Source organism: Mirounga angustirostris, unplaced genomic scaffold (assembly GCF_029215605.1).
Source record: "Mirounga angustirostris isolate CCGP_5_RB_7025 unplaced genomic scaffold, mMirAng1.0.hap1 SCAF_8, whole genome shotgun sequence".
Taxonomy (NCBI): domain Eukaryota; kingdom Metazoa; phylum Chordata; class Mammalia; order Carnivora; family Phocidae; genus Mirounga; species Mirounga angustirostris.
In genome coordinates, this window is record NW_026991716.1 from 60377220 (window position 1) to 60389392 (window position 12173).

At 36.1% G+C, this 12173-nt stretch overlaps 1 protein-coding gene across 1 annotated transcript in view; it reads left to right on the forward strand.

Annotated features, from left to right (window-relative positions):
* Positions 1-12173, forward strand: part of COL19A1 (collagen type XIX alpha 1 chain) — a 216228-nt gene that overhangs the window by 181558 nt on the left and 22497 nt on the right. The window lies entirely within an intron of this gene.

Sequence of the window (12173 nt, forward strand, 5' to 3'; positions counted from 1 at the left end):
GCAGCACATATACTAAAAAAAGTAGAGCCAGAACTTGAATATGGGGCTTCTGATTCTAAATCTCACGTTCTCTTTTACTGTCCTAGGGTATTAACCCCAAATCTCTTTTTTAGTCATTTTTGTTTATTATTCCCAATTTTGTCCTCTGGCAAATAAGTCTTTTGCCTCAAGTATATCAGAATCTTTCAAGTATTTGGGAGCCAGTAGTATATTTTACCAAGGTTTACCTTTTATCAGGTTAATAAAATCCCATGTCTCTTAACTCTCTCTTATATGGGTTTCGGACTCCCAACATGCTGATCTCAGAAAATACTCATGGACTTTGTGGCAGTATCAGGAATGGGACTAAACATGTGTGGTATTACTTAGGGCAGAGCAAAATGTGGCGAGTATGCCCTTGTACTATAGATAATATACTTCTATTGGAGCTTAAGATTGAGCTGATGCGCTTCTGTGTATTTTTTTAAACTAACTCCTTCTACTAGAGCAGCTTTGTTTCTTTGTTTTTATTTATTTATTTTTTAGTAGTACAATTAAGATTTGATTTGGACAATAATCAAAATTAAAAATTAAAAATTCTATGTTTACTTTTTACTACAAATGGCTAGTTTAGTGAACGCAAAAGGGCTTAATAACTTTTGATGGTTAAGAAAATAAAAGGAAAAGTTTTGTGAATAATGGCTAAGATTTATGAGCCACCTATAATGTGCTAAATGCTTCACATTATTATTTCATTTATTTATTTCTCACAATAGCTCTATGAGATATGTAATACTGTCATTCTCATAGAGAAACTGAGGTTTTTAAGCAACTTGGAAAGGACACATTGCAAATAAGTGGAACTATGCTGAAATTTTAAAATTATTTATAAAGCAGTCCTATCTGAGTTCTGCTCCCAATACCTATATATACAACTGTAGTTTCCCATTTGGCTCTCCAGACCCTCTCTATTCAGAAGTTTGTTAATCCACTTGATCAAAGTTTAAGTAGCATCAGGGAGAAAAATAGAAAATTACTTATCTAGATTTTGAGTCTGCCTTAAGCAATTAACTCATTGGGGCAGAAGACCAGATGAAATGACCTTGTGAAGTTAATTTCCAGGCTTCTTCTTCTGTTTTCTCCCAGTGATAGCCAAGATGTCTAATTGCATCTAGGACCATATTTCTGAGTTTATGTCTACGTTCTGCATCCAGAGGACATTTTCCTTCTAATAACTTTCCTTTCCTGCAAACTGAGTGATAAATTATACCTCCTAGTTAATATCCGGAATATATAAGGAACTCATGCAACTCAATAGCAAACCCCCAGGTACCCAATTTAAAAATGGGCAAAAAACCTGACTAGACATTTCTCAAAAGAAGACATACAAATGGCCAACAGGTACATAAAAAGGTGCTAAACATCACTAATCATCAGGGAATGCAAATCAAAACCATAATGAGATGTCACCTCATACCTGTTAGAATCACTGTTATCAGAAAGATAAGAGGTAACAAGTATTGGTGAGGACACGAGGAAAAGGGAACCCTGGTGCACTCTTGGTGGGAATGTAAGTTGGTGCAGCCACTGTGGAAAAGAGTATGGAGGTTTCTCCAAAAATTAAAAATAGAACTACCTTATGACCCAGCAATTTCACTTCACATTCAAAAGGAAATGAAATGAGCATTTCAAGGAAATATCTGCACTCTCATGATATGCAAACCACTTAAATGTGTATTGGCAGATGAACGAATAAACAAAATGTGATTCACAAACACACACAAATGCACACAATGAAGTATTATTCAGTCTTAAAAAAGAAGGAAATCCTGCCATTTGTGAGGACGTGGATGAACATGGAGGACATTATGCTCAGTGAAATAAGCCAGACACAGAAAGACAAATCCTGCATGTTCTCATTTATATGTCTAAATCCAAAAATATCAAATTCACAGAAACAGAGTAGAACGGTGGTTACCAGGGGCTGGGCTGAGGAGGATGGGGGAGATGTTGGTCAAAGCGTACAAGTTTTAGTTATACAAGATAAGTAAGTTCTGGAGATGTAATGTACAACAATGAGACTATAATTAATATTGTATACTTGAAATTTGCTAAAATGGTAAATCTTAAGTGTTTTCACCATAAAAAAAGAAAAAGGTAATTATGTATGAAGCGATGGATATGTTAATTAGCTTGATCATGGTGAATAGTTCACAATGTATATCAGATCATCAAGTTGTATACCTTAAATATATACAATTTTAGTCAACTGTATTCTCAAAATAGAAAAATATAATAATAAACAGATTTTTAGTTTTAATTCCCAAAAACTTATACTCTGTAGGTGGTTTGAGATGGAAATTATAGAGTTAGGTGCGTGAGGCTAGGTTGAGGGCATTATGTCTGAATTATCCCTCATATGACAGAGTTGTTTGTGTGTGTCTGTGGTAAGAATATTTGACATGAAATCTACCCTCTTGACAAATTTTTAAGTGTACAATGATACCACACTTTTGACTTAAACAACATGTGGTCAATTTGTAATGTTCCCTCTCTTTTATTTTATTTATTTTTATTTATTTTTTTATTCTTATGTTAATCCCCATCCCTCTCTTTTATTTTAATGAAAACTTCTGCCAAGTCAAATGTTCATCCCTGCTGTTTGTATATACAGTTAGTTGCCTTTTTGAATCACAGAGAAGGAACTGATTCCTGTCATTGTTAAATTTCATCTTCTGGATTTTAGTCCCTAATATCATTCTATTAGTTTTCTTTTCCAGTGAAATGGCTCCCAGCTTTATGTCACCGTAAAATTTGATAAGCCTATCCTCTAAGTCTTCATGCAAATCTTTAATAAATCCCGAACAGAGTAGAACCTGACAATTGCATGTACCAACAAAGGCTGCCATCTTGATTACCACTGATGTTCTTATGGCATGATAATTAAATCATGTACAAATACATTAAACGCTGCCTCCTTCCCACCCACATTTCTTAATTTGGCTTGTAAGATAATTATGAGAGTCCTTGTCAGAGACTAGCTGAAATGAAAAAATATTCAAATGAGGCTTTTTAAAAATAATAATGCTTCAAATTGAAATTGTACCCTCTCAAAGCTTGCATTTCAGAGGAAGGTGGGTTAAAGAATTAATTAAACTTATGTATTCTTCATAATTATGGAGGAACATACTCAAATTATAAAGTTCAACCACTACTTTATGCAAATTTACTCCATTTATAAATATGTATAGTCTCAATAATTTAATATTACTTTTATTTTAGCCTCTATCAAGAGTAACAGTGTCAGAAACTAAAGAATGTAAAAGAATTTTATAGATACTGTTAGGCATGGCTTGTCGTTATTACTACCGGCTTTCACAAGTGCCATTATTTATTGAGGAAAGAAGCTGGAACAGGTATTATTGACATTATCCACATTTACAAATTATTATTTTCAAATACAATCCATGATTTATTCTGCTTTATAAGCTACTTAAAAGGGAAGCAATTAATTTAAGAAATGAGCATTCTTGGGGCGCCTGGGTGGCTCAGTCGGTTAAGCATCTGCCTTCGGCTCAGGTCATGATCCCGGGGTCGTGGAATAGAGCCCCACATCGGGCTCCCTGCTCAATGGGGAGCCTGCCTCTCCCTCTCCCTCTGCCTGCCACTCCCCCCGCTCATACTCTCTCTCACTCTTTCTCTGTCAAATAAATAAAATCTTAAAAAAAAAAAAGGAAATGAGCATTCTTACATATTTACAGTTAGGTCCATCTTAGTGCCACCATTCCTTCTCTGCTCGAGAGTTAGGTAGCACTCAGCTCTTTTAGACATACTAATGTACTTATATGTATATGTGTGCGTATGCATACACACATACTGCAAGCTAAGACCAATAATTTTTCCATTTCACTGAAGCACGCAATAGAAGACAAAAGAAAAGTCTATGAATTTAAAATTATTTTTTATTGACACATTATCAACAAAACTCTTTTATTTTGATTACAGGTGTTTGACCAGGAAGGAATTGACAATCATTAAGTTAATTGAAATGACATATAAAATATGTGGCAAGTCTTATACATACTTTAATTCTGGGCATAAATGTCTTTAATGAAAGCAGAACATTTAATTTAATTTAATTTTTTTTTCAGAACATTTAATTTTAAATAAATCATTGACTTCTTCATTTTCCTCAGTGGTTAAAGAGATACTAGCTTCTGCCCTACCAATATCTCACAATTATGGTCAATTTCAAACATAGGTGTCACAAAAACAAAAAAACAAATACAGGTGTCACATGTAAACATACTTTGAACAATATCAAACATTGTAGAAACATGTTAATATTACTATTATTTTTATTAAGCATACAGATTCTGATTGATAAATTCCTTTTCTTTTTCTCTTTGATCTTTGTGTATAGTTTTCTATAAGCACAATAAGAACACTATTTTTCTCCAAGAACCACACCAAATTTCTGTTTCAAATTTGTATTAGTTGATTTTATTCTTTTCACTGTCTTTTAAGTAACTAAATCTTAGATTATAAAGTGTTCATTTAATAAAATACACGGCAATATGCTTCTCATACTTAAAAGCTTCTCTTAACCTCAACAATGTTTCATGACAATATATATCTGAGATTTATAGGTTTTTTTTTTCTTAACCTCCTGATTTTCTTCTTTGATTCTGTCATATGCCATTATATACATACATATGTGTGTGTATATATATATATGGTTGTTTTTTTTTACTTTGTTATCTTTTTAAAATCCTACAGGTAAAACATTTGGCTGGCACATTTTTAAGTTCACACATCCTTTATAGATTAACACATTTCTTAAAACTTACGTTTAGCATTGACCCTAAGACACAGATGAGAGTATATCAGAGAGAAGTAAGGGAGAACAGCATGGGGGCCCAGAGGATGTTCAGCCCATGATGAAGTCAGAGAAGGGCCAAAATAGGGACCAGGACACTGCAGAGCCAAGAAGCCAACAGAAGAGTATTTCAGGATGTATGGAGGGTTGAAGAGGATTAAAATTTGGAACAAAGTCAGAGGAAAGATGTTAGATAAGAGAAGAGGTGGCTGGAATAGGTGCCAGCTGAAAGAGAAGTTTTAGCTGAATAATGGAGAGAGCATTAGAAATGAAAATTGCAAGAAAGGTGTAAATTAGGGGGTGAATCATGAGGAAGGAGAGACAGAAATGCGGAATCTGTTGGAGCGGTAAGGACAGGACCTGGATGGGAGCCCAGAAAAGTATCTTAGTGAAAAGTGGAGTATTTCAGACAGCTGAGCATGTTCACAGAAGTTTATATGAAATATCTCAAAAGAACTGGCATTTATAAAAATTCCCTCAAAGACATAGATTCCTTGCAGGTTTTCAGAATTTCCCAAAATATAAAAAAAATTATTGTTTTAATGTGACCTTGGATTTTTCCTTTTTTGTCACATTAAGTGCATGTCTGGATAGTATCAAGGTTGGCATAAAACTACCATGAACGTTTTAAAGAAATCACTCTAGGTCTCTGAAGAAAAGCATTTTGCTGGTGAGTCAGCTAATTACTGCCCCAAATGCAAGTTTGTCTGGTTGGACCAAGATAACACCTCATTCTTGCATTTTGTTGCTTGATTGTAATTTTGATCTTGAACAGAAATTTTATGGTTAAAAAAATTCTTCTTTTTTTTAAGGTAGCTTATTCCACAGTGCTAATTTCAGAGCCATAGAATGACCTCATCGTTCCAGTGAAGTGAGTTTAGGGCCTGGTAGAAACCACTAACAATTGTCTGTAGTTGGGATTAAATTATTTTACATTGGCTTGAGTTTTAAGGAGGAGCCTATAGAGAAAAGAATGAATAATGATGAATTTTCAGCTTCAGGAAGTAATTTGGTTAGTTGCACATGAAGATGACACTCTTCTTAACTTTATGTATTGAAACTGACCTTTAAAATTCACAGTGAGTGTATCCATAATTCTACTCACTCACTAATGCTATTACTTGTATCCTTGTACCAAGAATTTGTATTGCTAAAAGGAAAAAGTCAACAAATTTTCTTAAATATTTTATTTATTTGAGAGAGAGAGTGCACACAGAGGGAGAAGGAGAAGCAGAGAGAGCTGAACAGAAAGCCTGATGTGGGACTTGATCCCAGGACCCTGAGATCCTGACCCAAGCCAAAGGCAGATGCCTAACCAACTGAGCCACCCAGGCACCCCCCATCAAATTTTCTTAAAAAATAGTTTTAACTCTTGTCCCAGGTAGAACATAAATATAGGAAAAAGGCATCTCTTTTTTTTTGTTGTTTAATCCATATATAAATATGTAAATATACATGTTTTAAATAACATCTTAGAGGTTCTGCATTCTACAAATAATGGCTCACGTTTATTGCACATGTTTTAAACTTCCTGGCATACACATGACATCTTTTTCCATTTGCTTTCTGTGAAATTTCCTAAGGATTTCTTCTTAAGGATTACCAAAGAAATACCATATTTGATCCTGTATGATATTTCTAGATGGGTATCTGGGAAATTGTGTACCCTGGTCAAGTTTCAAGGGCTATGCAACTTTCCCCCAACATCTTACTTGAATTTACAAAACCAAACATGATACTCAGAGGATAAAAATGATCAAATTTACATTTCTCCCTACACTTCTATTTGTAGAGCTCCACAGCAGACTTTGGGGAACCTTCACTATTATTTCAATACCTGATACTGCTGTCTTTGTCTTTATTTGCTGTCTTTCTAGAAACTCATTTACCATTTAGAATTATCTAGTTATCCCCGGTTTACCTATAAGACAATTAAAATTAACACTTATAAAAGGTCAATATTATATAATTGGTAAAACTCTTACTGAGTTAAAATACCCACTTTGGGAGAAAAAAATATACCACAATACAAATTCTACCATATAAAAAATAATATAATGGTTTATTTTTGCATTTATGTTCTTTTTGTATGAGGTACCCTTTCTACTAGGAATGTAAAGCTTTCAATCATTATGTGTCTGTATCATTATATATCTCATGGTCAGATTTTGTCCATTTGTATTCTGACTTTATTCAGTCATTTTGTGTGCTTTGGGTGTTATATGTGTATATAAATAAGTAAATATAAAGTCATCTATATGCTTTCATCATTTTATACCTATTTCAGAAATTGAGAAATCAGCATAGAATATAAGAATAGCATAGCAGTCTTCTTACTTTTATTATATGATACATTTCTTGGAGCAAAAGTGTATCATTCATTACTTTGCATAATAATTTCCTCTGCTTGTCCTAACTGATGAAGTCCCAATAACATGTGATTCATTATTAAACATGTGACTTCATCACAGCACATAATAAGGTATGATTTCATGTTTGTGAGATTTTTTAATATTGTCAGTTAGATGCTTCTCAAAATACAGCATCAGAATTTCAGAGAACTTTGGAAAAGAAGTTCAAGGAATGACAGTGATCTGTTTTATCTGAAAATTTGTACTTCACAGTTTTCTCCTAGTGTCCTGCCACCCAGATACTCCTCCTTACTCCAGCTTGGTGTCCACCAGAGCTGCATCAAATTTAGTTGCTGAAGCAATAGAGTAAGGCGGGAAGAAGGGGGAGAAGCTAATATATATTCATGTCAAATGAATGTTCACGAAGGAGTAGTTGTGTAGCAAGGACAAGAATCCTCTTAATTTTGCCTCACACTCTAACTGGTAGGAAAGGTAAAGGAACAAGAAGATATTGGAGGCAACTTCTAGCTCAGTCTAATTAGGATCAGGTGAAAAAAGACATAGAATAAGATGTAGCCCAGACTTTATGAGAATGGGCCACCGCTCAGATAAATATCACAGCTAGTTAATGACAGGGTGCCTGTGGTCCATTGTGGTAAACTTCACTCTAATTAGTGAGTCTCTGCAGTGCGCTTGAAGAAGACACAAAGTGCCCTGGGAAGACCGTAACAAGAAAAAGAGATTGTAACCAATGGTTTTATTCCAGTAATACTTACATAGGTCCTTAAACCACAAGGAGCTGAGGTCCTTATTCATTTAAATAAAGGGTCAAATGACACCATTTGTATTGTAACAGAATAGCTTAATCAGCTATCTGTTATTTGGATTAATAAAGAGAAATGTTTCGTATTTTTCAAATAGAATGCTGACTCAGAACGGCTTATTTAATAGACCCAAGAACTGGTCTCTGCTGTGGGAGAAGCACACCTTCTTAGGCAGCCTCCTTTGGACCAGGGACTCACAGTCCCTGAGGCCCAGGCAGGCGGGGAGCTGTTTCAGTGGAGGGGCCTAAGGGCCCATTTCAGGGACATCCAGTTGTCAGATTTTAGAGCTGAGAGGGGACAACACTGTCATTCCAGTCCACCAAATCATGAAACTGAGGTCAGAAACATTCAATAGTTCTTCAAGGCTTCAGGCTATTAATCTCTTTAGCTATTGTGTATAATAAGAAGCCTTTACTGTCTGTTTTGTGGTTGTATTCCAAAACCCAGATTTCCCTGTCTTTAAAATGGAGACTATTGAGAATTTGACCAAAGCCCCTCATTTTTCTCATTAAAACCACACACATTATAAGGGACAAATGTCGATAGGTACAGTTGGTCCTTTTGCAGTCTCCACACATGGTAAAGAGTGCACATTCTGTGCCCATGCCCTGCTTAGCCTGCACCCATAGCTGGGAACAAGCATTGGCTGGTCAGTAAGGAATGGGGGTGGGAGTCAGAGCTGTTCTTTTTCCAGCTGTGTGATTGGATTAACTTGTGGCTTCAGGCAAACCATTCAAGATTCTAACCTAAATTTATCTGTTTCATCACAGGTTAGCCCTCAGGTATGTTAGGAGATTAAGCCAGGAGCACTTTGGATGCAGTCTGGTGACAGGTGTTCTATGAGAGAATCTTATAAATATTAACTACTTAGTCATAGAAACACTTAAAGAGAATGGAAAAGGAGAAGGCACTCTCCACCGAAGTGACAGTATGCTAATATTCCTGCCTCCCTATCGTTATTCAGAACATCACACTGAACCCATTAGTAGCTATTTGGTACATGTTTAAATTTAAATTAAACATTTCAATTATGCACTTATTCAATCATGCTTATAGTTTATCTTTAAAAATTTGAAGATGTTACAAATACAATCAAACATCTCTACACTGAGAGGTGAGATGAGCTAATTAATAAAAAGTAGAAAAAAGAAGAAAATAAGTGAGAACACCTATTTTGAGAGAAGCAACTACGTTTGAGTGAAAACCTTCTTTCTGAGAGACCCGAAAGCCTGTTTTATTTACTTGAGAAACATTTGTGTGCCTGGTTTGTGTGAGGTACCATGGAAGATGACTTAGGTCAGGTTTCCGTAAAAGCAGAATCTAAGACGGAGTTCTTGTATACCTGGTTTTCAGAAGAAACCTGTAAGAGAGTGAAGGAAGCAGAAAAAGGAAGAGGAAGACTGCAGGCAAAAAATGTGCTTTCAGAAGTCTAGTTTTAGCCAGACCCCACAGGTAGCCAGAGCACCAGAGAATTTATTCCTACATTGGAGAATGGGGCAAGGCTTTGATACCCACCTACCACACTGGAAGGGGAAACGGGCAGTAACTTCTGAGGTATCTCCAGGCAAGGCAATTCCTGCAGACTAAGGCAAGCCTCTGGAGAGGAGCACACATGGAAACCATTGGCAGCCAGCACCCATGGTAGCTGTTCCCCCAGTCTGGCACCAACAACATCTGCACCCAGAGGTGGAATAAACACCATCCTTAACATCACCAGTGAAGAGCCCTCAATGGTTTTTGAGGAGAAGAAGACACAATGAAAATGTTGATTAATATTAACCTCACCATGAGAGAAAGACAGAGATAGACAGAGAGTGTGAGTGCATGTGTTTTTTGGGGTTTTTTTTAAAGATTTTATTTATTTATTTGACAGAGAGACAGTGAGAGAGGGAACACAAGCAGGGGGAGTGGGAGAGGGAGAAGCAGACTCTCCACTGAGCAGGGAGCCTGATGCGAGGCTCGATCCCAGGACCCGGGGACCATGACCTGAGCCGAAGGCAGATGCTTAATGACTGAGCCAGCCAGGCACCCCAGTGCATGTGTTTTATATAGGAGCAAATGATAGAACTATTTTTTAGTCTAATCAATAAGTAATAGAAGGCTAAACTCAGCTCATGCTTATAAAAATAACGTGAAATGACCAGATGGGGCAGACATTAAGGAGAGAGAATGAGTGGAGACAAGGCAATGGGCTTAAGTATCAAAAGTGGTGTCTAAAGTACCAAATCTGAAACAGTAATAGTGTCTTCAACCAAAGTAAAAAATACTAGAGGAAAACATTCTTTTGAAGATGAGTCAGTGTCAAGCCTATAGCATTCGAGCCGCCAACAGGATCTGCAAATGGAAATGCACCAGCCCCTTAAAACCTGGATTGAGATCATAAGGAAAAAGGTACAGTTTTCTGTTAGAAAATCATCAGTTTATGGGTGACACTTAAAGCCACCAGAGTAGATGGGGTGGCCAAGGGAGAGACTGTAGAAAGAAAAGAACTGAGGACAGAACCTTGAAATTAGGGTAAATTTATATACAGATGTGGGTGGAAGGTGAATGAGAAAGTTAAAAGTACAACTGACCTTGAACAATGTGGGTTTGAACTGTGCAGGTCCAGTTTTAATTATATGGATTTCTTTGAAAAATACAGTCCTATAAATGCATTTTCTCTTCTTTATGATTTTCTTAATACTTTTCTCTAGTTTTATTGTAAGAATACAGTATATAATACATATGTAAAATATGTATTCATCGACCATTACTGTTATCAGTAAACCTTTTGGTCAGTAGTAGGCTATTAGTAGTCATGTTTTGGGGGGAATCAGAAGTTACACACAGATTTTCGACTGTGCGGGGATCAGTGCCCCTCACCCCTGAATTGTTCAAGGGTCAACTGTATAGAGAAATGGAATAAGAGAAAGGTTTTGAAAAGAAGGGGATGGTCAACTGATTGGAAATCCTTTAGAGACATCAGGGAGGATGGGGTCTGAGGAAAAGCCTTTGGTGATCTGGAACAAGGCTGGTTTTAAGAGTGGCTGTGCTGGGCAGAGGCAGATGTGACATTTTATGGGTCTTGGGAGTATAGTAGTTATTGAGAAAGTTAGGGGATTATGGACTATTCTTTTCAGAAGCTGAGGTATAAAAAGAGATGGTATAAGATCACATTCGGCGAGGTCAAGGAAAAGTTTTTTGTTGTCATTTTGTTTTGTTTTGTAATTGAGGACATTTACAAACTGAGGCAGGGAAGTCAGCAAATAGGGAGAAACTGCAGTTGCAAGCAATATGGGAAAATAATAAATAAAAGACCAGGCACGAGTGTACATATGAGTCAGCAGCTCGACCCTGAGGACACGTTGGAAGAGAGGAGGGACATGAGTGCTCCCTTTGGGGACAGAGTAGGAGTCAAGGCACTATGCATATTTATCTCAAACAGAATTTTTCAGCATAGATATGACTTAATAAAACTTTTGCTGTTTATAAGTGGCAGTGGTCTCAAGATTGTTCGTGGTTTCCAGGCAAGTAAAATTTATAGGTACTACTTTTATCCTTCATAAACAAGTCCAACTCATTCAAGTAAAAGCAGCAAGAAATATAGAGACAGAGGAAGCCAAACTGGAAAAAAAAAAAAAAAAAAAAAGCTGGAAGTGGAATAGGACATTGGGAGAAGAAAACATCTGTTATTGTAATTTCAGAATTTTGCTAGGTTCTTAAGCAGCTGGTGAAGATGTAGGCATTTCCTTCACCCTTACTGTCTGTGCCTCTTTGCCTTTGTAAATTACCCATGGTATCTGACAAGAGCTTCTGTTATCCGCTGTTTGAATTTATCTACTTTGTTTTAGAAAGCCATTTTGCTAGAATACAATTTAACTTCTTAGAAAACTTGGTTTTATTGGTATAATGTAAATGATGTCAGAGTAATATATTGCCAAAATTAAATTGTTCTTATCTTTATTTCTTTTGGCAATTTTTCACTTTTTATGTCTCTATACACATTCCATAAACTGTCATTTATTTTTTTCTCAAATGATACAAAATGTATGAAACATGCTAATCAAGGGTAAGTCCCAAGCTAGGAAATGTCAAGGGACTGATTTACTATGTAAGTAGTCCTGCCTCTGTCTTTTTATCAATAAATCCTTGGGGTTATAG